The 21,831-nt window shown below is 35.5% G+C and overlaps 1 protein-coding gene and 1 long non-coding RNA gene across 2 annotated transcripts in view; both read left to right on the top strand.

Moving 5' to 3' along the window:
• LOC131943638 (uncharacterized) overlaps window positions 1–21,831 on the top strand; it is a 123,562-nt gene that overhangs the window by 30,434 nt on the left and 71,297 nt on the right. The window lies entirely within an intron of this gene.
• On the top strand, window positions 3,350–6,147 carry LOC131943649 (uncharacterized). The gene is made up of 3 exons (XR_009386923.1): window positions 3,350–3,384; window positions 5,151–5,249; window positions 6,091–6,147. It is a non-coding gene; the product is annotated as an uncharacterized LOC131943649 (long non-coding RNA).

The following is a 21,831-nucleotide window of genomic DNA, read 5'->3' as shown; positions in this document are numbered from 1 at the left end:
TTTACCTAGTCCTACCATCTTGGTGTTGTGAGTACATAGACCACATAAACTGTTAGTACTCAAGTAAATATACGCTAGTAAATGTAAAGTTGTAGATAAAGTTTTAACTATTCGCAAAATAAACTGTTAAATTAATTACACGATCATAATCAATGTTTATTTCAAGGAGAGAAAAAAATCGCAATAAGTCGTAACGATGGTAACGGTCGAATTTTGCCGGAGAAAGTGTAACGTTTTAAAATTGCATGCAGGTGTATAGCAAAGTATCCATCGTGCATATGTTGGTAAAATTGTCCACTCTTTGACGTACAATTACAGATAAAACGTTTGAATGGATTTTCTATTGGTATTTGATTGTTGAAGCATTTACCCCCCCCCCCCCCCCCAGTGTTCAAAACTGTTCAGAAAATTAATGCAACAGAAACTCTACTCACATGTGTAATTAATATTTATTGTTTGACAACAAAACCAAAGACGAGTTGCAAATAATTGAACAAATCGACCAGTTGATTGAAATAGTCGATGTGTTGGTATTTCGTGATCGACGATATACAGAAGCAAATTATAAGAATGTCCAGAAAACTAAAGACCGCATCACCGAAGCTGGACAACCTCGAATAACCGTCAAGACCGTGCAACCAGCGATCCCAAATGTTCATCCAAGACAAGACACACCAAACTCTGTTGATACAGTAGACGCAATCCTACGCAACATGATGCTGAGTCTAACTACATCCGTGCATGACACACTGGAAAAACAGGAAGAATTTTCAGGGACTATTATTAGAAAAATGGTATCTTCACAATTAAAGATTTCCGATGCAAGATCTGAAATAAGGAAACAAATGCGACAACGGGAAGCAGAAAGGAGACTGATTATGTCTGAATTACAATTGGACAAGCCTACAGAAACATATGAAAACCTGTGTGAAAGACGGGACTTAGAAAGTTATAAAACAGAGTAAAGTGGATCAAAATTGCTGCTGAAGAGCATGCTGCAGTTACGGGAATCTATGATGCGTTTGTCCTATATGTAACTATTCAGATATCAGTGATTTTCTAGAGTTCAGACATGTGACTTAATGGTATGTTCTTTCATGGCGTTTTAGTCGTTACTCCAATTACATATCAGAGTGGGTGTGTTTAATGTGATATTTTACAAATAAGATTACTTCTTGGCACATTCTAATTCAACATTAAATCTTAAGCATTTTTTTATCGTAGTGATATCGTAAGTTCGTTACCCTAATGCATTATCATATTAGTTTTGTTGAGTTTATTAAGTAAAATCTTAAACCGTGCAAAATGTTGGCGTTCTATTCGTTAATCGCAATTTGTTATGACTGTCTACCTATCACCTTTCAATGAAAAGAAATGTTATTTAAGTTATTATTATGAAATTTAAATTAAACATTGCAAAACCAGCAATATTTATCATCTTATATTATTAATATATTAATTAACTTAAGAGTTTTCCTTCATACCATCATTACATTTAATAATTTAATTTAATAACAATTCAAAATATAATGTCGGCAATTTACATTTGTAAAACTTTAAGCACGTTTTACTGATTCTCTTGCTCACAACAAATCCGAGAGCATGGGAAACCTAGCTACTCACGATCAAACCTGACTAGCATATACATAGACTGGACACAAGATCAAACCTGACTAGTGGATACACAACACAAGATCAAACCTGACTAGTTGATACACAAGATCAAACCTGACTAGTGGATACACAACACAAGATCAAACCTGACTAGTTGATACACAAGATCAAACCTGACTAGTGGATACACAACACAAGATCAAACCTGACTAGTTGATACACAAGATCAAACCTGACTAGTTGATACACAAGTTCAAACCTGACAAGTTGATAAACAACACAAGATCAAACCTGACTAGTTGATACACAGCACAAGATCAAACCTGACAAGTTGATACACAACACAAGATCAAACCTGACTAGTTGATACACAGCACAAGATCAAACCTGACTAGTTGATAAACAACACAAGATCAAACCTGACTAGTTGATACGCAACACAAGATCCAACCTGACAAGTTGATACACAACACAAGATCAAACCTGACTAGTTGATACACAACAAAATATCCAACCTGACTAGTTGATACACAACACAGGATCAAACCTGACAAGTTGATACACAACACAAGATCAACCCTGACTAGTTGATTCACAACACAAGATCAAACCAGACTAGTTGATACACAGCACAAGATCAAACCTGACTAGTTGATACACAACACAAGATCCAACCTGACAAGTTGATACACAACACAAGATCAAACCTGACAAGTTGATACAAAACACAAGATCAAACCTGACTAGTTGATACACAACAAAATATCCAACCTGACTAGTTGATACACAACACAGGATCAAACCTGACAAGTTTATACACAACACAAGATCAACCCTGACTAGTTGATACACAACACAAGATCAAACCTGACTAGTTGATACACAACAAAATATCCAACCTGCCTAGTAGATACACAACACAGGATCAAACCTGATTAGTTGATACACAACACAATATCAAACCTGACTAGTAGATACACAACACAAGATCAAACCTGACAAGTTGATAAACAACACAAGATCAACCTGACTAGTAAATACACAAGATCAAACCTGACTAGTTAATACACAACACAAGATCCAACCTGACTAGTAGATACACAACACAAGATCAAACCTGACTAGTTGATACACAACACAAAATCAAACCTGACAATATGATACACAACGCAAGATCAAACATGACTATTTGATACACAACACAAGATCAAACCTGACTAGTATATACACAAACTGGAAAGAAGATGGGGAGTCAGGAAAGCTGCAACCTTCTGGTAAAATCAGCCAGCTTCTGTTGTTCTACTTGTGGATTGTTTGAACTAATTGACTGAGTTCTAGGCACTCTCTTATGTGTTAGTGTGTTTTTTACCTCGTGAATTAAAAGATCAGCTGGCGCGCACATGAAGTCGTGTTACTAAACGTATCGTAGCTACAAATTAGATCAACAACATTAGATCAAACAATGACACATTGCCGGTGAGTTTTTTAAAAAATGATTTGCTATTTTTATTTGTATCCCATTTTACACCAACATCATGGATTCTCCACTGCGAGCTCAAAGCCTACACGTTTATGTTTAAGGTTGCACACCATGTTTGTGATTAAGATTGCACACTATGATTTGAAAAGAGAGCACTAGTTCTGATTTGCGCGGTACGCGGAAATGAACAGTTGTATTTCCATCATCTTGTCCACGAACAACATTTAAAGTGATATTAATGAGAACATCCATTTAAAGTTTAAAAATTCGATCGGCCAGAGGTTTACACGGTAATAAAATACATATGTTAACTTTACAAACGATGTTTGGTAATCTCACGATATAGCGTCGGAAATTATCTGGTAATGTTTGTTGAGTTTCGGGAACATTCGTTACTGTAAACCATAGTTTATTTGACCGTTGAAATAAGAATAAAATCTAGCGCATTAAACTAATGTTTAACTTAATTTTATGTTTAATTGACAGAAAATGAGCAACAATTAGTAAATCTGAATATTATTAATGAAGTCAAGTGTAGTAATTAATCTCTTTTTAATAAAGAAACAAAAAAAAAACTTGCAGAAGATTTGCGACAACTACATCTAGATTTAGTAAAATAAGACGATTAGATTTACTATAATTAAAAGTAGAGAAGAACTAGAACAATGTTCAGTTGCAGCAATAATTAGCACATACACTTAAAATAAATAGAAATACAAAATAATTAGCAAAACAGTATTTAAAATGCAATCAAAATCAATCCATGCACATTTTAAAACATTATGTATTAAAAATAATATGGCGGCAAATAAATGATGGTTTACAGTATTTTCGGTGGTTTCCGGAACGGCTCGGGAGACTACGCCATGGCTTTACTTTTTTTTACTGCTGTACAATTCCGGAATAATAACCGACGCTCTATCTTAATTTTACTCAATATTTAACATGAACAGATTTCTTATAGTTCATGTACCATGTAATTCAGACTTCTTCCAAACGTCCAAAAATATTGAGTCATACTGTCCATCTAATCACTAATGGACGCGAGCGAGAAGGTATTCGAGAAGCCCATTAATTAATTTAAAAATCGTGCAAGGCTTAGTTACAATTAATATGGTTATACAATCCAGTCAGTCTGGTTTTTTTCGGACTTTACTGAAGATTGAATGTATTTGATGTTTTTAATATTTTTGGTAACTAAATAAAAAATAAAAAAGCAAAAATTATTTGGTTTTCACGTGTAATGGCGACATAAACAATTTCATCCTGCTATTTGATAGGCTGCCATAAAATTTATTGTAAACATTGTAAGCGAAAACAAAGAAAAACTATGTCATGGGGTCTAAATTTGCATTGTTTTTTTTAAAACTGTTTCTGCAAAGTTTTGTAAACAAAGAGTTGTCGATCACGGAGACAATATTTGTCTTACGAAAGTGAAAATAAATAAAAATGTAGCCTTAAACTCAACAAATTATTTTCAAGTTCTCTGGAGTTGCAACTTTTATAGCATTGATTCTAAAAATTTAAAATTTCTGAATTAATTTTAAGCTTACGTTTTTATTTTTACGGTCGCTTTGTTTACTAAATCTAAAAAAAAGCACGTTTTTAATCCTGTCATTAACATGATGGGAGGAGTTAACTCGCTCGCGCCCGTTAAACGGGTTTTAAACCATAGAAAACAACCGCAGTTTTCATTTAAACTCAGAGCCAGTGGATGTGCTAAGCTCAGAGCGGTGGATGTGCTAAGACAGCACAGTTTACCGAGCTTTCACATTTAACATTTTCCTAAATTGTGTAGACACGTGCCTACTATTCTACCATGCGTGTGTGTGTGTGTGGGGGGGGGGGGGTTATTCAACTCTTTTAATGATGATCTATCTGTTTAAAGAGATGACAGGCTGAAAAGGGGGGGGGGGGGGTGGGGCTAGAAAAACTTATTTTATCACTTTTATAAATATCTTGCTTTTTTTTCAAAGAATTGTGTATACTAGTATGCGGTGGGTTGAAGGACATAATTTTAAACTGTAAAAGCTCTCTTACTTTGCAACATGTATAGACAGATACGATGATTTGAAGGGAGGTGATTTTGATCCTAATGGGAAGAACCCTTTAGCTATGTTAATGAAGAGGAATGTGAATATATTGCTTTGAGCAGGTAACGTATTAAGTTTTGATTCTCACTAAGTTTCTTGTTTTCTCTATTTGTACATAGAATAACTTGGTTCACGCCTGCAAACAGTGATTCTCTCATATGGATATAGTAATTCAGTATTTAGTTTAGATACTGCACATGAAATCAACTAGAGCACTATGCTAGCGTACAAGAAGGACATAGAGTTCCACATGACTGTTACAGTAGACCAATCCAGATACAACAAGACGTTACCAAGTGAGCTGTAGTGCACCCTAAGGAGTCGGGATAATCTCGTTTTATACGTAATCTTGCGCAACATTGCAAGTAAATATGCTCTCTCAAATCTGGTGGTCCAGGTGGAGTAGAGTTCACCTATTTATGTGACTTAGGCATATGACGTGACCATAAATAGGGTCAGATACCCATCAGAACTGGTTTATTGCAGCGACATTATAAGTTCTCGAAATCTAGTGCTGAAGATATTAAATGACCGTATTGTTATCAGTGTTTCTTGCAGACGTTTTTCTCCGGGGGGTGGGGGAATTTTCTCATTGGCGGACAACATTTTACGGGCGCACTGGTAAAAATATATGTTTTCTATATAGATTCCATTTCGTTCAATGAAGAGCGGTAGACGTTCTTCGAAGAGATGCCTGAAAGAAACTCTGATTGTTTTATCTATGGTTGTGTTTGTCTGAGTATTAAAGCGTGTAATTTTGCCAATGTAAAAAGTTGCCAAATATTTTCCCCATTTAGAAACTACAAACGACAGTAATGCGAAGCACAAATTACTAATACTTTATTCTTAGGTGTGCGAAATATTTAAAGTAATACATTAAATCTACTTAATTTTTTTAAACAGATAAATCTTGTTGTGTTGACGAGAAGCTGAAAAGTGTTCTTCAAAAATGGTACCAGGTAGCCTATAGTTTAATTTCTACAAATAGATTTTGAAAATTAAATTATAATGTTTATAATGTACTTGCTTAATCCTCGTCACTCCCTGATGAGTAAAGGGCAGCAACACATCTTCGCCATTCCACTCTGTCCTGGGCGCGCCACTTTAATTCATGCCAGGTCTTGCCAGTAGCCTGCACTTCTTCCATCTCTCTCCTCCATGCTCCCACTTTATTATTTAACTGCTTCGAATCAAAGTGACCACATCAGGCTCCTAAGCGTTAGTGATCATTCGTATATATTTTCAACATGTGTTTAAAATGATGTTAGTGCTGTGATTACCATAGTTTTACTTTAAGGATACATGCTTAACCCACACCAGTGGTTCCCATACAGAGCAGTACCGCTACCCGAGAATGGGAATGCTAGGGTTGGTGTTTTGGTTAAAAGAAAAATGTATGACATTGAGAGGTTTGAAGCTTCACCTTGTGTCTTCTACAAAGACAGTTCAGAAAGGTTTGCTCTAAGAACAGCATCAACGACAACAGATTGTCGACTGCGGAAAAGAACCTTAGGCCGCTAAATCATGAATACTTTCTGTGAATGCGAATCGCCGCCTTTGTATATAAAACTATAAAAATTAACAGCTTAGTGGGCAAGAGGAAAAGAGTAGGCGATGAATGTATATATATATATATATATATATATATATATATATATATATATATATATATATATATATATATATATATATATATATATATATATTCAAATATGTATGTAAGTAAAATTACTACTTCTATTTAACGGAAATCATTCCAAATTTGACAGAAGGCAGAGAATTTGATCTTTTATTTACATGTGAAATTTCATTTAACTATCTGAAATAGTACTCAAGTTATAGTCTTTTTGAAACATTGACAGTAGAAAAAGTTCTACTTCCGTTTATCGGAAATCGCTCAAAAATTGATACGTATCGACGATTTTGAAATAATACTTAAATATTAAATGTTATCAACTTAGCTTTAACGGTACTCAAGTTATCGTGTAACAGACATACGCAGACACATAATCAGACATACACACACACATACAAAAACACACAGACATACGTACAAGATTGCAAAACTATGCTTTTCCGACTCAGGGATGTGTAAAACATCGAGATTTGTAAAAATCTCGAATTTTTTTGCACGATTACAAGACTTTCTCTATACTTCGTAAATAGATCTACGAGAATGTAAAAATCAAGCACTATTTCCGCTTCAGTTATTAATGAACTGTAATTTTTAACTCCCAATAGTAAAAGAGAAATCTTGTTTAATTAAATAAAAGTAAATAAGTAATAAAAGTAATAAGTAAAATAAACCGAGAGTGATCTCCCCTAAACTTTCTCGAATATTCTAATATATCACAACGTGGGATCGCAATTCGGAATATAGACATGATTTTTGTTTACTTAAACTTTTAAAAATAGAGTAAAATCTAGTAGAAAACAGAATTATTAGTACTTAATAAATTTACATGCGTTTTTTGAGAAATAGGAAATAGCGTAAATTAGTACTTCCGTTCAACAGAAATTATTCAAAACTTGACAGAAAGTAGAAAATTAGATTTTTTACTTACAAGTAAAATTTCATTTATCTATCTGAAATAGAACTCAAGTTATAGGCTTTTGAAAAATTCAAAGTAGAAAAAATACCACTTCCGGTTATCGGAAATCGCTGAAAAGTTGATCAGGATCTACGATTTTGATAAAACACTTATATATGAAATTTCATCAATCTAGCTGTAACGGTACTCAAAATATTGTGTTTACACACACACAGACAGACACACAGACATACGGACAAGATTGCAAAATTATTTTTTTCCGTATCAGTGAGGTGTAAAACGTCGAGATTTGTAAAAATCTCGATTTTTTTTTTTTGCACGATTACAAGACTTTCTCTATACTTCGCATATACGAGAAAGTAAAAAAGCTAACGTAGTTTCTGTCTATTGAATGGTTTTCTAAATGGATTTTGAAGGTTTAGTCAAAAATGTTATGAAATATTACACGATCTTGCATGGGGGGGGGGGGGGGGGCACTTGATATTTTCGAGGGGGGAGGGGGCCGGGGGCGGACTAAATTTTCCGAGGTGGCGAACACTTGTAAAAGTATGTATTTTCTATATAAATTCCATTTCAGGCGGGCGTCCATATTGTAACAGACCACCGTGCATGAACGCTGTTGGACGTTCGTATGGATGCCTGTTTAATGGATGCATTCCAGGTAATATATCGGGCAATCTGCAGAGTTTTGAGAATTATAATAGGCCTAAACTTTCTCCAATATTCTTACATAAAACAACATGAGATGGAAACTCGGGATACAGACATGATTGTTCATCCATTTTAATACTTTGTTTTTTTAAATTAGAATAAAATCTCTAGAAAAAAGAATTGCACACCAAGTGAACGCCAAATAAAATGTGCATAATATTGCAGAATTATTATTAGTAGGCTTACTTTATAAATTCACAAGCGTTTTTGTGAAAACGGAAATAGCAGCAAAAGTTACTACTTCCGTTCAACGGAAATTATTCCAAATTTAACAGAAGGCAGAGAATTTGAACTTTTACTTACATGTGAAATTTCATTTATCTATCTGAAATAGTACTAAAGTTATAGATTTTTGAAAAATTGAAAGTAGAAAACGTTACGCTTCCGGTTATCGGAAATTGCTGAAATGTTTACACGGATCTGCGATTTTGATATAATACTTATATTTGAAATTTCATCAACTTAGCTGTAACGGTGCTCAACCTAGTTGTAACTGTACTCAAGTTATCGTGTTTACAGACACACACATACACACACACACACAAGCTTGCAAAACTATGTTTTTCCTCAGGGAGTCGTAAAATGTCCAGATTTCGATTTTTTTTGCGCGGTTACAAGACTTTCTCTATCCTTCGTGTATACGGTAAAGTAAAAATCAAGCACTATTTCCGTTTCAGTTATTAATGAACTGATATAGTTAACTCGCCTAGCAAAAGAAAAATCTAGTTTCAGTTTAAAAGCCAAAATAAGTTAACGCAGCTTATGTATATTGAATGGTTTTCTAAATAGATTCCGAAGTTTTAGTCAAAAACGATCTTGCGTAATTCGAGTTTAACACATGCAGTGTTTCTTTCAGACTTTTTCTCCGGGGAGGGGGGAGGTGTTCACTGGATATTTTATTTTGGTGGCGGACAAAATTTTCCGGGGCGGCGAACAAGTGAAAAAGATTATATTTTCTATATAAATTCCATTTCAGGCCCACGTCCCTACAGGCCACCTGGCCTGAATCCGTATGGAAGTCCTAATGAATACGGTATGTTTAACAATCCATGTGATACATCGTCTCATCTGTGTTTTGAGACATGTAATAGGCCTACTTTAAGACCAACTGGGAAACATGGTGACTATGGAAGCTGTAATTGCTGTAGCTGTAATTGATGTAGCGGTGATTGATGTAGCTGTGATTGCTGTAGCTGTGATTGCTGTTGCAGTAATCGATGTAGCTGTGATTGATGTAGATGTGATTGCTGTAGCAGTGATTGATGTAACTGTGTTTGATGTAGCTGTGAATGATGAAGCTGTGATTGATGTAGCTGTGATTTATGTAGCTGTGATTGATGTAGCTGTGATTGATGTAGATGTGATTGCTGTAGCACTGATTGATATAACTGTGATTGATGTAGCTGTGATTGGTGAAGCTGTGATTGATGTAGCTGTGATTGATGTAGCTGTGATTGATGTGTTCACTGGATATTTTATTTTGGTGGCGGACACAATTTTCCGGGGCGGCGAACAAGTGAAAAAGATTATATTTTCTATATAAATTCCATTTCAGGCCCACGTCCCTACAGGCCACCTGGCCTGAATCCGTATGGAAGTCCTTATGAATACGGTATGTTTAACAATCCATGTGATACATCGTCTCATCTGTGTTTTGAGACATGTAATAGGCCTACTTTCAGACCAACTGGGAAACATGGTGACTATGGAAACTGTAATTGCTGTAGCTGTAATTGATGTAGCGGTGATTGATGTAGCTGTGATTGATGTAGTTGTGATTGATGTAGCAGTCATTGATGTAGCTGTGATTAATGTAGATGTGATTGCTGTAGCTGTGATTGCTGTAGCAGTAATTGATGTAGCTGTGATTGATGTAGATGTGATTGCTGTAGCAGTGATTGATGTAACTGTGATTGATGTAGCTGTGAATGATGAAGCTGTGATTGATGTAGCTGTGATTTATGTAGCTGTGATTGATGTAGCTGTGATTGATGTAGATGTGATTGCTGTAGCAGTGATTGATATAACTGTGATTGATGTAGCTGTGATTGGTGAAGCTGTGATTGATGTAGCTGTGATTGATGTAGCTGTGATTGATGTGTTCACTGGATATTTTATTTTGGTGGCGGACACAATTTTCCGGGGCGGCGAACAAGTGAAAAAGATTATATTTTCTATATAAATTCCATTTCAGGCCCACGTCCCTACAGTCCACCTGGCCTGAATCCGTATGGAAGTCCTTATGAATACGGTATGTTTAACAATCCATGTGATACATCGTCTCATCTGTGTTTGAGACATGTAATAGGCCTACTTTAAGACCAACTGGGAAACATGGTGACTATGGAAGCTGTAATTGCTGTAGCTGTAATTGATGTAGCGGTGATTGATGTAGCTGTGATTGATGCAGCTGTGATTGATGTAGCAGTCATTGATGTAGCTGTGATTGATGTAGATGTGATTGCTGTGGCTGTGATTGCTGTAGCAGTAATTGATGTAGCTGTGATTGATGTAGATGTGATTGCTGTAGCTGTCATTGCTGTAGCAGTAATTGATGTAGCTGTGATTGATGTAGATGTGATTGCTGTAGCAGTTATTGATGTAGCTGTGATTTATGTAGCTGTGAATGATGAAGCTGTGATTGATGTAGCTGTGATTTATGTAACTGTGATTGGTGTAGCTGTGATTGATGTAGATGTGATTGCTGTAGCAGTGATTGATATAACTGTGATTGATGTAGCTGTGATTGGTGAAGCTGTGATTGATGTAGCTGTGATTGATGTAGCTGTGATTGATGTGTTCACTGGATATTTTATTTTGGTGGCGGACACAATTTTCCGGGGCGGCGAACAAGTGAAAAAGATTATATTTTCTATATAAATTCCATTTCAGGCCCACGTCCCTACAGTCCACCTGGCCTGAATCCGTATGGAAGTCCTTATGAATACGGTATGTTTAACAATCCATGTGATACATCGTCTCATCTGTGTTTTGAGACATGTAATAGGCCTACTTTATGACCAACTGGGAAACATGGTGACTATGGAAGCTGTAATTTCTGTAGCTGTAATTGATGTAGCGGTGATTGATGTAGCTGTGATTGATGTAGCTGTGATTGATGTAGCTGTGATTGATGTAGATGTGATTGCTGTAGCTGTAATTGATGTAGCGGTGATTGATGTAGCTGTGATTGATGTAGCTGCGATTGATGTAGCAGTCATTGATGTAGCTGTGATTGATGTAGATGTGATTGCTGTAGCTGTGATTGCTGTAGTAGTAATTGATGTAGCTGTGATCGATGTAGATGTGATTGCTGTAGCTGTGATTGCTGTAGCAGTAATTGATGTAGCTGTGATTGATATAGATGTGATTGATGTAGCTGTGATTGGTGAAGCTGTGATTGATGTAGCTGTGATTGATGTAGCTGTGATTGGTGAAGCTGTGATTGATGTAGCTGTGATTGATGTAGCTGTGATTGATGTGTTCACTGGACATTTTATTTTGGTGGCGGACACAATTTTCCGGGGCGGCGAACAAGTGAAAAAGATTATATTTTCTATATAAATTCCATTTCAGGCCCACGTCCCTACAGTCCACCTGGCCTGAATCCGTATGGAAGTCCTTATGAATGCGGTATGTTTAACAATCCATGTGATACATCGTCTCATCTGTGTTTTAAGACATGTAATAGGCGTACTTTATGACCAACTAGGAAACATGGTGACTATGGAAGCTGTAATTTCTGTAGCTGTAATTGATGTAGCGGTGATTGATGTAGCTGTGATTGATGTAGCTGTGATTGATGTAGCTGTGATTGATGTAGATGTGATTGCTGTAGCTGTAATTGATGTAGCGGTGATTGATGTAGCTGTGATTGATGTAGCTGTGATTGATGTAGCAGTCATTGATGTAGATGTGATTGATGTAGATGTGATTGCTGTAGCTGTGATTGCTGTAGTAGTAATTGATGTAGCTGTGATTGATGTAGATGTGATTGCTGTAGCTGTGATTGCTGTAGCAGTAATTGATGTAGCTGTGATTGATGTAGATGTGATTGATGTAGCTATGATTGGTGAAGCTGTGATTGATGTATTTGTGATTGATGTGTTCACTGGATATTTTATTTTGGTGGCGGACACAATTTTCCGGGGCGGCGAACAAGTGAAAAAGATTATATTTTTTATATAAATTCCATTTCAGGCCCACGTCCCTACAGTCCACCTGGCCTGAATCAGTATGGAAGTCCTTATCAATACGGTATGTTTAACAATCCATGTGATACATCGTCTCATCTGTGTTTTAAGACATGTAATAGGCCTACTTTAAGACCAACTGGGAAACATGGTGACTATGGAAGCTGTAATTTCTGTAGCTGTAATTGATGTAGCGGTGATTGATGTTGCTGTGATTGATGTAGCTGTGATTGATGTAGCTGTGATTGATGTAGATGTGATTGCTGTAGCTGTAATTGATGTAGCGGTGATTGATGTAGCTGTGATTGATGTAGCTGTGATTGATGTAGCAGTCATTGATGTAGCTGTGATTGATGTAGATGTGATTGATGTAGCTGTGATTGCTGTAGTAATAATTGATGTAGCTGTGAATGATGTAGATGTGATTGCTGTAGCTGTGATTGCTGTAGCAGTAATTGATGTAGCTGTGATTGATGTAGATGTGATTGATGTAGCTGTGATTGGTGAAGCTGTGATTGATGTATTTGTGATTGATGTAGCTGTGATTGATGTGTTCACTGGATATTTTATTTTGGTGGCGGACACAATTTTTCGGGGCGGCGAACAAGTGAAAAAGATTATATTTTCTATATAAATTCCATTTCAGGCCCACGTCCCTACAGGCCACCTGGCCTGAATCCGTATGGAAGTCCTTATGAATACGGTATGTTTAACAATCCATGTGATACATCGTCTCATCTGTGTTTTGAGACATGTAATAGGCCTACTTTAAGACCAACTGGGAAACATGGTGACTATGGAAGCTGTAATTGCTGTAGCTGTTATTGATGTAGCGGTGATTGATGTAGCTTTGATTGATGTAGCTGTGATTGATGTAGCTGTGATTGATGTAGATGTGATTGCTGTAGCAGTGATTAATATAACTGTGATTGATGTAGCTGTGATTGGTGTACCAGTCATTGATGTAGCTGTGATTGATGTAGATGTGATTGCTGTAGCTGTGATTGCTGTAGCAGTAATTGATGTAGCTGTGATTGATGTAGATGTTATTGCTGTAGCAGTGATTGATGTAACTGTGATTGATGCAGCTGTGAATGATGAAGCTGTGATTGATGTAGCTGTGATTTATGTAGCTGTGATTGATGTAGCTGTGATTGATGTAGATGTGATTGCTGTAGCAGTGATTGATATAACTGTGATTGATGTAGCTGTGATTGGTGAAGCTGTGATTGATGTAGCTGTGATTGATGTAGCTGTGATTGATGTGTTCACTGGATATTTTATTTTGGTGGCGGACAAAATTTTCCGGGGCGGCGAACACGTGTAAAAGATTATATTTTCTATATAAATTCCATTTCAGGCCCACGTCTATACAGGCCACCTGTTGAAAGTCCATACGAATGCGGCATGATTTACAATCCATGTGATTACAATCCATCGCCTCATCTGTATTTTGGGCCTACTTTGAGACCAACTGGGAAACATGGTGACTATGGAAGCTGTAATTGCTGTAGCTGTGATTGATGTAGCTGTGATTGATGTAGCTCTGATTGATGTAGCTGTGATTGATGTAGCTGTAATTGCTGTAGCAGTAATTGCTGTAGCAGTTATTGATGTAGCTGTGAATGATGTAGCTGTGTTTGCTGTAGCAGTGATTGATGTAGCTGTGATTTATATAACTGTGATTGATGTAGCTGTGAATGATGTAGATGTTATTGCTGTAGCAGTGATTGATATAACTCTGATTGATGTAGCTGTGAATGATGAAGATGTGATTGGTGTAGCTGTGATTGATGTAGATGTGATTGCTGTAGCAGTGATTGATATAACTGTTATTGATGTAGCTGTGATTTATATAACTGTGATTGATGTAGCTGTGAATGATGAAGATGTGATTGATGTAGCTGAGATTGATATAACTGTGATTGGTGTAGCTGTGATTGATGAAGCTGAGATTGTTTAGCTGTGATTAATGTAGCTGTGATTGATGTAGATGTTATTGCTGTAGCAGTGATTGATATAACTATGATTGATGTAGCTGTGAATGATGAAGATGTGATTGCTGTAGCAGTGATTGATATAACTGTGATTGATGTAGCTGTGAATGATGAAGATGTGATTGCTGTAGCAGTGATTGATATTACTGTGATTGATGTAGCTGTGATTGATAAAGCTGTGATTGATGTAGCTGTAATTGATGACGCTGTGATTAATGTAGCAGTGAATGGTGTAGCTATGAATGATGTAGTTGTGATTGCTGTAGCTGTGTTTGCTGTAGCTGTGATTGATGAAGCTGTGATTTCTGTAGCTGTCATTGATGTAGCTGTGATTGATGTAGCTGTCATTGATGTAGTTCTGTAAGTCACAAATCCGGACGCACCAAGCAGCCCAGAAAATCTTGTAAACTATTTTCCCCATCCAAATTTACACGTAGTGAGGCAAAGCATAGATTGACATTTTGAGAGGTTCACAACATTAGAAGAAATAAATCGAATCAATTTCCTCCTATTTTTCTTTCCAAGATGTATCGGAGGATCGTAAAAAGAACACTTCAATGGACCGGCATCTCGACGTAAGCTCTGCCTCATCAGAAAATGAATGTTCATTCACGGACCTCTCGGGTAGGGTTTAAATATTTGATTAAACACCTTTTACATTTCACACTATTTTTCTACTCATATTAATCCAGAGAGGATAAAATTTCCACCTTAAGTTTTGTGGAATCTTTAACTATTGTCTAACTCCTGTTTTAAAAATGAAATTCACTGTTATTAAAATAAATGTGGTTATACAAACTTGAGGTGTAGCTTGTGGGGTGAGTTCGTCTTCGTTTTATTTACATCCATACACACAATTCACACACACACATATATATACAATATATATAGAAAAAACAAATCGCATAATGCGGCGCCACAACTGCCAATTTGAATATTTTTCCTGTAGAAACTTCCCCAGGAGTATTCTCAACAAATTCCCAAAGTTTCATGTCGATTGGATGAAAGGTGTAGTAATGCATAAAAGACAGACAAACAAATTAACAAACAAACACACACACACACATACATTGCATTATCTATATAACACACACACATACATTGCATTATATATGTATATATATATATATATATATATATATATATATATATATATATATATATATATATATTAAGCAATGTATGTGTGTGTGTTTGTCCTTTATGCATTATTAAAAGAAGACGTGATTTGTTACTTTTCTCTATATGCGGTATAAAAAATAAAAGTCGATTTCGGGTTGACACCGTTCACCAGATCCCTATCAAACTTTGGGATTTGACGAGAACACTCCAAGGAAGGTTACTGCTGTAAAAAATATATTTTTTTATAATCGCAAGGGCGGCGCCACGGGAGGGTGCAATTCTTTTCTATATACGTATATTAAAAAATTGAAAGTCGGATGCGGTTTCGGCACCGTTTGTCCGAGTGCCATAAAAACTTTTGGGAGTTGATGAATACTCCCGAGAAGATTGGGGGGGGGGGGGTAATTTTGCACGGGCGGCCCACGGCAGGAAGCGATTTGGCCCCGAGGTATTTCCTTGAGCGCTATGGTGCCTTCGTTCTTTTTAAATAGTGAGATAGACAATTGATATGATGGGGCGTCCGGCGGTGCATCGGCAGAGTAAGATTTAAAGCCCCAGGCTATCCTGTTAGCTATATGACGCCTCCTATGTCCGTTTCAAACTTTGCGAAAGACTATGTATAAGATTGTGTTTTAGAGTCGTTCACTATACATAATCAAACGCGTCCACTGGCGTCCCGGCAGAGTACGATTTGCAAACCCGGGCTTTTTTTGGGGCCGTAGTGTAGGAACCCCGTACCCTTATAAATGTGACCCAAACTGAGCCAGTGTTTACATTTAAATAACTAGGTTTTGGAAAACAAGGTCACTCGTCTAAAATATAGGATTGGTAAAGCATTGATAAAACCGTTCTAATATATTTCGTCAGATTTTGATTTTGTTATTTATGCATTGCTACACTTTTCATCTGATCGCCATGAAACTTTAAGAATACTACTGGGGAGGTTTCTGGGGGAAAAAAGAATTCAATTTTGCACGGGCGGCGTAACGGCAGGGTGAGATTTGGCGCCCTGGATATCGCGGGGACGGGCAAGCTAGTATTGAATCTAACTTTCACATATTATTAAAATATACAAGTTGGAATATATAGATTTTACTTTCAAAACAACAAAAGAAGTAAAGTTCCTCTTTTTTTCTTGACATCTGCATTTAATGGGTTTGTAATTAATTCCCACACAAATTCATTAACTTTTTTTCAATCAGATAATTAGTTAAGCGTTTGATATAAGAAAAATTATAATATTGCTTGAACCTAGATTTTGCAATTTTTTTAAAACTGATTTTTTTAAATTTTAATTTTTTTTTCGACATATTATATATATATATATATATATATATATATATATATATATATATATATATATATATATATATATATATATATATATATATATATATATATATATATATATATATATATATATATATATTTATATATATATATATATATATATATATATATAAAATTGTAATGCCCCTTCTTCCACATACAAAGATGGCTGCAGGATAAATACTAGCAGACCACATACTGTAAGGCACGAAGAAAAGTTGAGGGTAAGTCTGTATAAGAGTCAGTATTATAGATTTTAGTTTGATGTTTTGTTGAGTAGCATGTAAGGTGATATGCATGCATTACATTTAAATATGGTACGAGCGGCTCAAATATTATTTGACAGGATTTTTAGTAAATCTAGTAACTCCATTTCAAACTCTTTTATCTCTACGATTTCGTAACTTTCCATATACATTAATCCCTGATGACACTGAAATGATTTCACATGTTGAGTCTACTAGACATTAGATTAGTCATTTATATATAAATAATGATCCCTAAATTAAATGAAAAAGGAGACGGAAGGATTATAAACTATCAATTGCTTGACGACGGTGAACTGGTTAGTTTTTTGCTTGAAAGATACCCACGGATAAAGAATGTGTAGATAACTGTCTTTAGAGATCGCAAGTTACTGATCGTGTTTCAAAACTATTATTTCCGGAGATAAAAATTTTGCAGGAGTTAAAACAGTTTGCTATTCCTATTTGCTGCCCCCAAATGTTTTTACTGAACAAATATGAGAGGAAACTACTTATTCTACAGTAGCATTATTAAATTAATTTTATGATTTTTGAAAAAAAAAATAATCAAGCAAATGTTTTTAAAGTAAGTTTTTTGCTCCACCTAAAACTCATGCTACCTTTTTCCCAAGCATTTATGCGTCTGCTACATTGTGAAAGTACTATTAGACAGTGACAGATTTGTTGTTATATTGATGGTGAATTTTTAACATCCCCCAACTCATATTGAAACAGACTAAGATCTAGTTTCTACCAATGGATCTTGGATTTAGAAATAAATCGATTGCAGTTTCTAGTAGTGAAATAATTACATTTCCTTGAATATAAGTAGAGCTATACCGTACTGATCAAAAGTTTGACTTTATTGTTATAGATAACTTTTTTGCAAAATATGCTACTGTTTAGTTAAAATCTTAAGAATAAAGAAAGATATAACACATATTAGATTTATAATGCTCTTAAAAATTATGAGTACTAAGAAATAATAGTTATATTTTCTCGATCTTAGTGTTGTAGAAAATAACTTTTAGTAGGGCTATCGAGTTTTGAACAAACATAGAATTCTGGTTTCCCCTGGTGTCAGATATGCATTCAACTTTAGCTGAACTGGATAAAATAAATACCTTACGTTTGACGGATGTTATGCTACATATGTTTATATTTTACAGCTATCCAATATTTTGCAGCTGTACAGTTTTTTGCTTTTCTGTTTCCAGAAAAGTATGAATATACAAACTAGGATCGACCTGCTCTTGATTGGAAAAACCGGGAATGGCAAAAGTGCGACTGGAAATTCTATTGTAGGGAAACGAAAGTTTGCGAGCGAGTCCAGTACATCTTCTGTGACGAAAGAGTTCGACTCCGATGTCACAGAACACAAGGGTCGTCAGATTAAAGTCGTGGATGGTCTGGCATTTTGTGACACAAGGCTGGATAATGAACGGTCAGTTGAGCAGTTGAATGATGCAGCAAAATTGGCTCTGGCAGCCAATCCTGAAGGCTATCATGCTTTTCTTCTGGTCCTGAAATACGGCAATAGGTTCACACGTGACGAACATGAGTCGGTTGTGTTGTTAAAGAAAATATTCGGAGATGATTTCGTTCAAAAATTTTTTATTTTAGCCGTCACATGCGGAGATGTTTTTCATCAAGATCATAAGGAAACAGATTCAGTAAGATTGGCCTTCTCAGAGTGGTGCCAAAAACAAGATGGCGCCTTTAAAGATTTGCTCGAGGAGTGTAGCAAAAGGGTGATCTTGTTTGATAATAAAACCAAAGACAAGAAAAAGAAAAAAGAACAAGTTGACACATTAGTCAAAATGGTTGATGAGTTGAGATTTCGCGATCGACGTTATACGGAAGCTCACTATGAAAAGGCTCAGAAAATCAAAGATAATCTGGCAGCCAAACCAAAGGTGCTCACGATAAACGGCGAGACCACGGTAAAAGATGAACGTCCAGTTGTTGACCAGCCGCAAGTAACTCATGAGACAGTAGACTTAGTCACACGTGACAAGATGTTGAGTCAAACTAATACTGTCATTCTTGCCAAGCTGGAAGAATTATCAGGAGGTTTTCGAGACCTGACTCAAACTTTGGAATCTCTACAAAAACAGGTTTCTGAGGAAAGCGCTTTCTCTCGCAAAAGTATTGAAGAAAAACTACAAAGTCGACAACAAGAAGAAGAAATGCAACAGATCTTCGATAAAGAGCTGAAACATCAAAGAGAGGATTATGAAAATCAGACTGAGGAATTAAAAGGCGATGAGCAGCAAAGGAGGGAAATAGAACGCAATCACCAGAAAAGATTTGAAGATCTGGTGCAACAGAGGCGAGACACGGCTCGCGGACGTCAAAGGACTCCCAGAGTAATGGAACAGGCAGGACAAGCACAACAAGGAGGGGGAACGTTTGACCTCAAAAATATTCTTTCGGAAAGCCTGAAACCGGTACAGGAAAGACTGAAGCAGGTGGAGAATGCACAGATAAACTTAAGTCAGCGAATGCCTTAAGTTCAGGTGACTTAAGACAGCGAATGTCTTAAGTTCAGGTTACTTAAGGTAGCGACTGTCTTAAGTTCACGTGAGAATCCCAGTGTTGCCTCAACCGTGTGTCACTAAAATAAAGTTACAGCACTGGCTGCTTGCAAAATACAAATGTTGTATAGAAAATGTTTATTTTCCAAATTTACGATTTAAAAAATAATCAGTTCTTTTCATAGTTAATTCAGTGAAGTAAGCGAATCAATAAGAGAGTGCTTTACAGACTAGTATGTCTTTTTAAAAGTTGCAATAAATTGCTTTTCCTTACATTCTTTCTTTCTGGCTTGTGGTTGATTTGTTAGCACCAGTTTGGTTGTGAGCTATATTACTTTTAGGTATTACTTTTATTCATAATGTACCATTGAGGACGATTACAAATATAATTTACTTCGAAAGGGATAACTATATTTTACATTTACTTAATTCAAAAGTTCAATTTAATATCAATTGTTAACCCTCAAGGTGAAAGAATGCAGTAATTTATATAACTCGTATATAATCATTTAATCGAATAACAAATCAATTGAAGGGGGAGGGAGGCTCTGGTAAAAAAAAACTTTTTTAATACTCGTTAGAAAATAATTGTTTCTCTATAGCTGTTTTACAGTACATTTGCATACGTGTTTCCACTAAATTAAACCGGGAGTGATCTCCCCTAAACTTTCTCGAATATTCTTATATGAAACAACAGAGGATGGCAACTCGGAGTATAGACTTGATTTTTATCCTTTTTAAATACTTAAACTTTTTAAAGTAGAATAAAATCTCGTAGAAAAAAAGAATGGCATAACATTTGAACGCCAAACAAAATGTGCATAATAGTGCGGAATATTATGAATATTTTATTAAATTACATGCGTTCACTGAGAAATTAGAAATAGCGTAAATTACTATTTTTGGTCAACGGAAATTGCTCAAGAAGGCAGGGTATTAGATCTTTTACTTACATACGAAATTTCATTCATCTATCTGAAATATTACTTAATTTATAGGCTTTTTAAAAATTTAAAGTAGAAAAAGTTCCACTTCCGTTTATCGGGAATGGCACAAAAGTTTATACGGATCTACGATTTTGATATAATTATTCTATATGAAATTTAATTAACCTAGCTGTTACGGTACTCAAGTTATCGTGTTTACACACACACACACACACACACACACACACACACAGAATAGGATACTCTATTATGCATAAAACACAAACATTTTGATAAATCTGGATTTATAATTTTTGCCCGATTAAAAAAAGTCATGTATGTCCCGGATGTGATGAAGGACTAAAGAGAAAAACCGTCAAAACTGTCAAAATTTCATGTAATTTTTGTTTACGATTACAATACTTTCTTTATACTCTGTATACGAGAAAATAAAAATTGTTGGAAAAATCTTGGTAACTATGACAATTGCGGCAATTTCGAAAAATCAACCCCTTCGTAGAATTTCCATCATTCATAAAATATTATATTTTAAGCCAAATAAACAAAGAATTCATAATCTTCTACCATATTTTTGGATTACTGAGCCTCCTGACAAACCCATCAGATGGAAATTGTTCCAAAAGTCTAGCTTTGCGAAGTGTCGCCTCTATAGGTAGGTTCTAGCTCAACAAAACAGCTGATGATGTGTTTCTGGTAGTTTGAGAAGTTAACAAATCGGCCAAGAAATAAAATAATATATCTAATATATATAGTTCAATTCTGTATGTTTGTTTGTAAAATGTTTGTAATCGAGGATTACAAAGGATTATAAGAAAAAACGATAAAATCGATACTTCCATGGATTTAAGTGTTAGAATATTATAATGCTCATGGTCTAAATTTAAGAGTTTAAAAATTACCATTGAAAGTCTTTAAAAACAATTTTTATTTCACATACTTAGAATAATAATTTTCAATTATGAACATTACATTAAATTTAAAAAAAAGGGTATCAACGTTAATAAAATGTCT

Source organism: Physella acuta, unplaced genomic scaffold (genome assembly GCF_028476545.2).
Source record: "Physella acuta isolate Inbredline_101_S28 unplaced genomic scaffold, ASM2847654v3 ptg000464l, whole genome shotgun sequence".
NCBI classification, from domain to species: Eukaryota; Metazoa; Mollusca; class Gastropoda; family Physidae; genus Physella; species Physella acuta.
The sequence above is the reverse complement of the archived record's forward strand: the minus strand, read 5'-3'. Positions and strand labels throughout refer to the sequence as shown.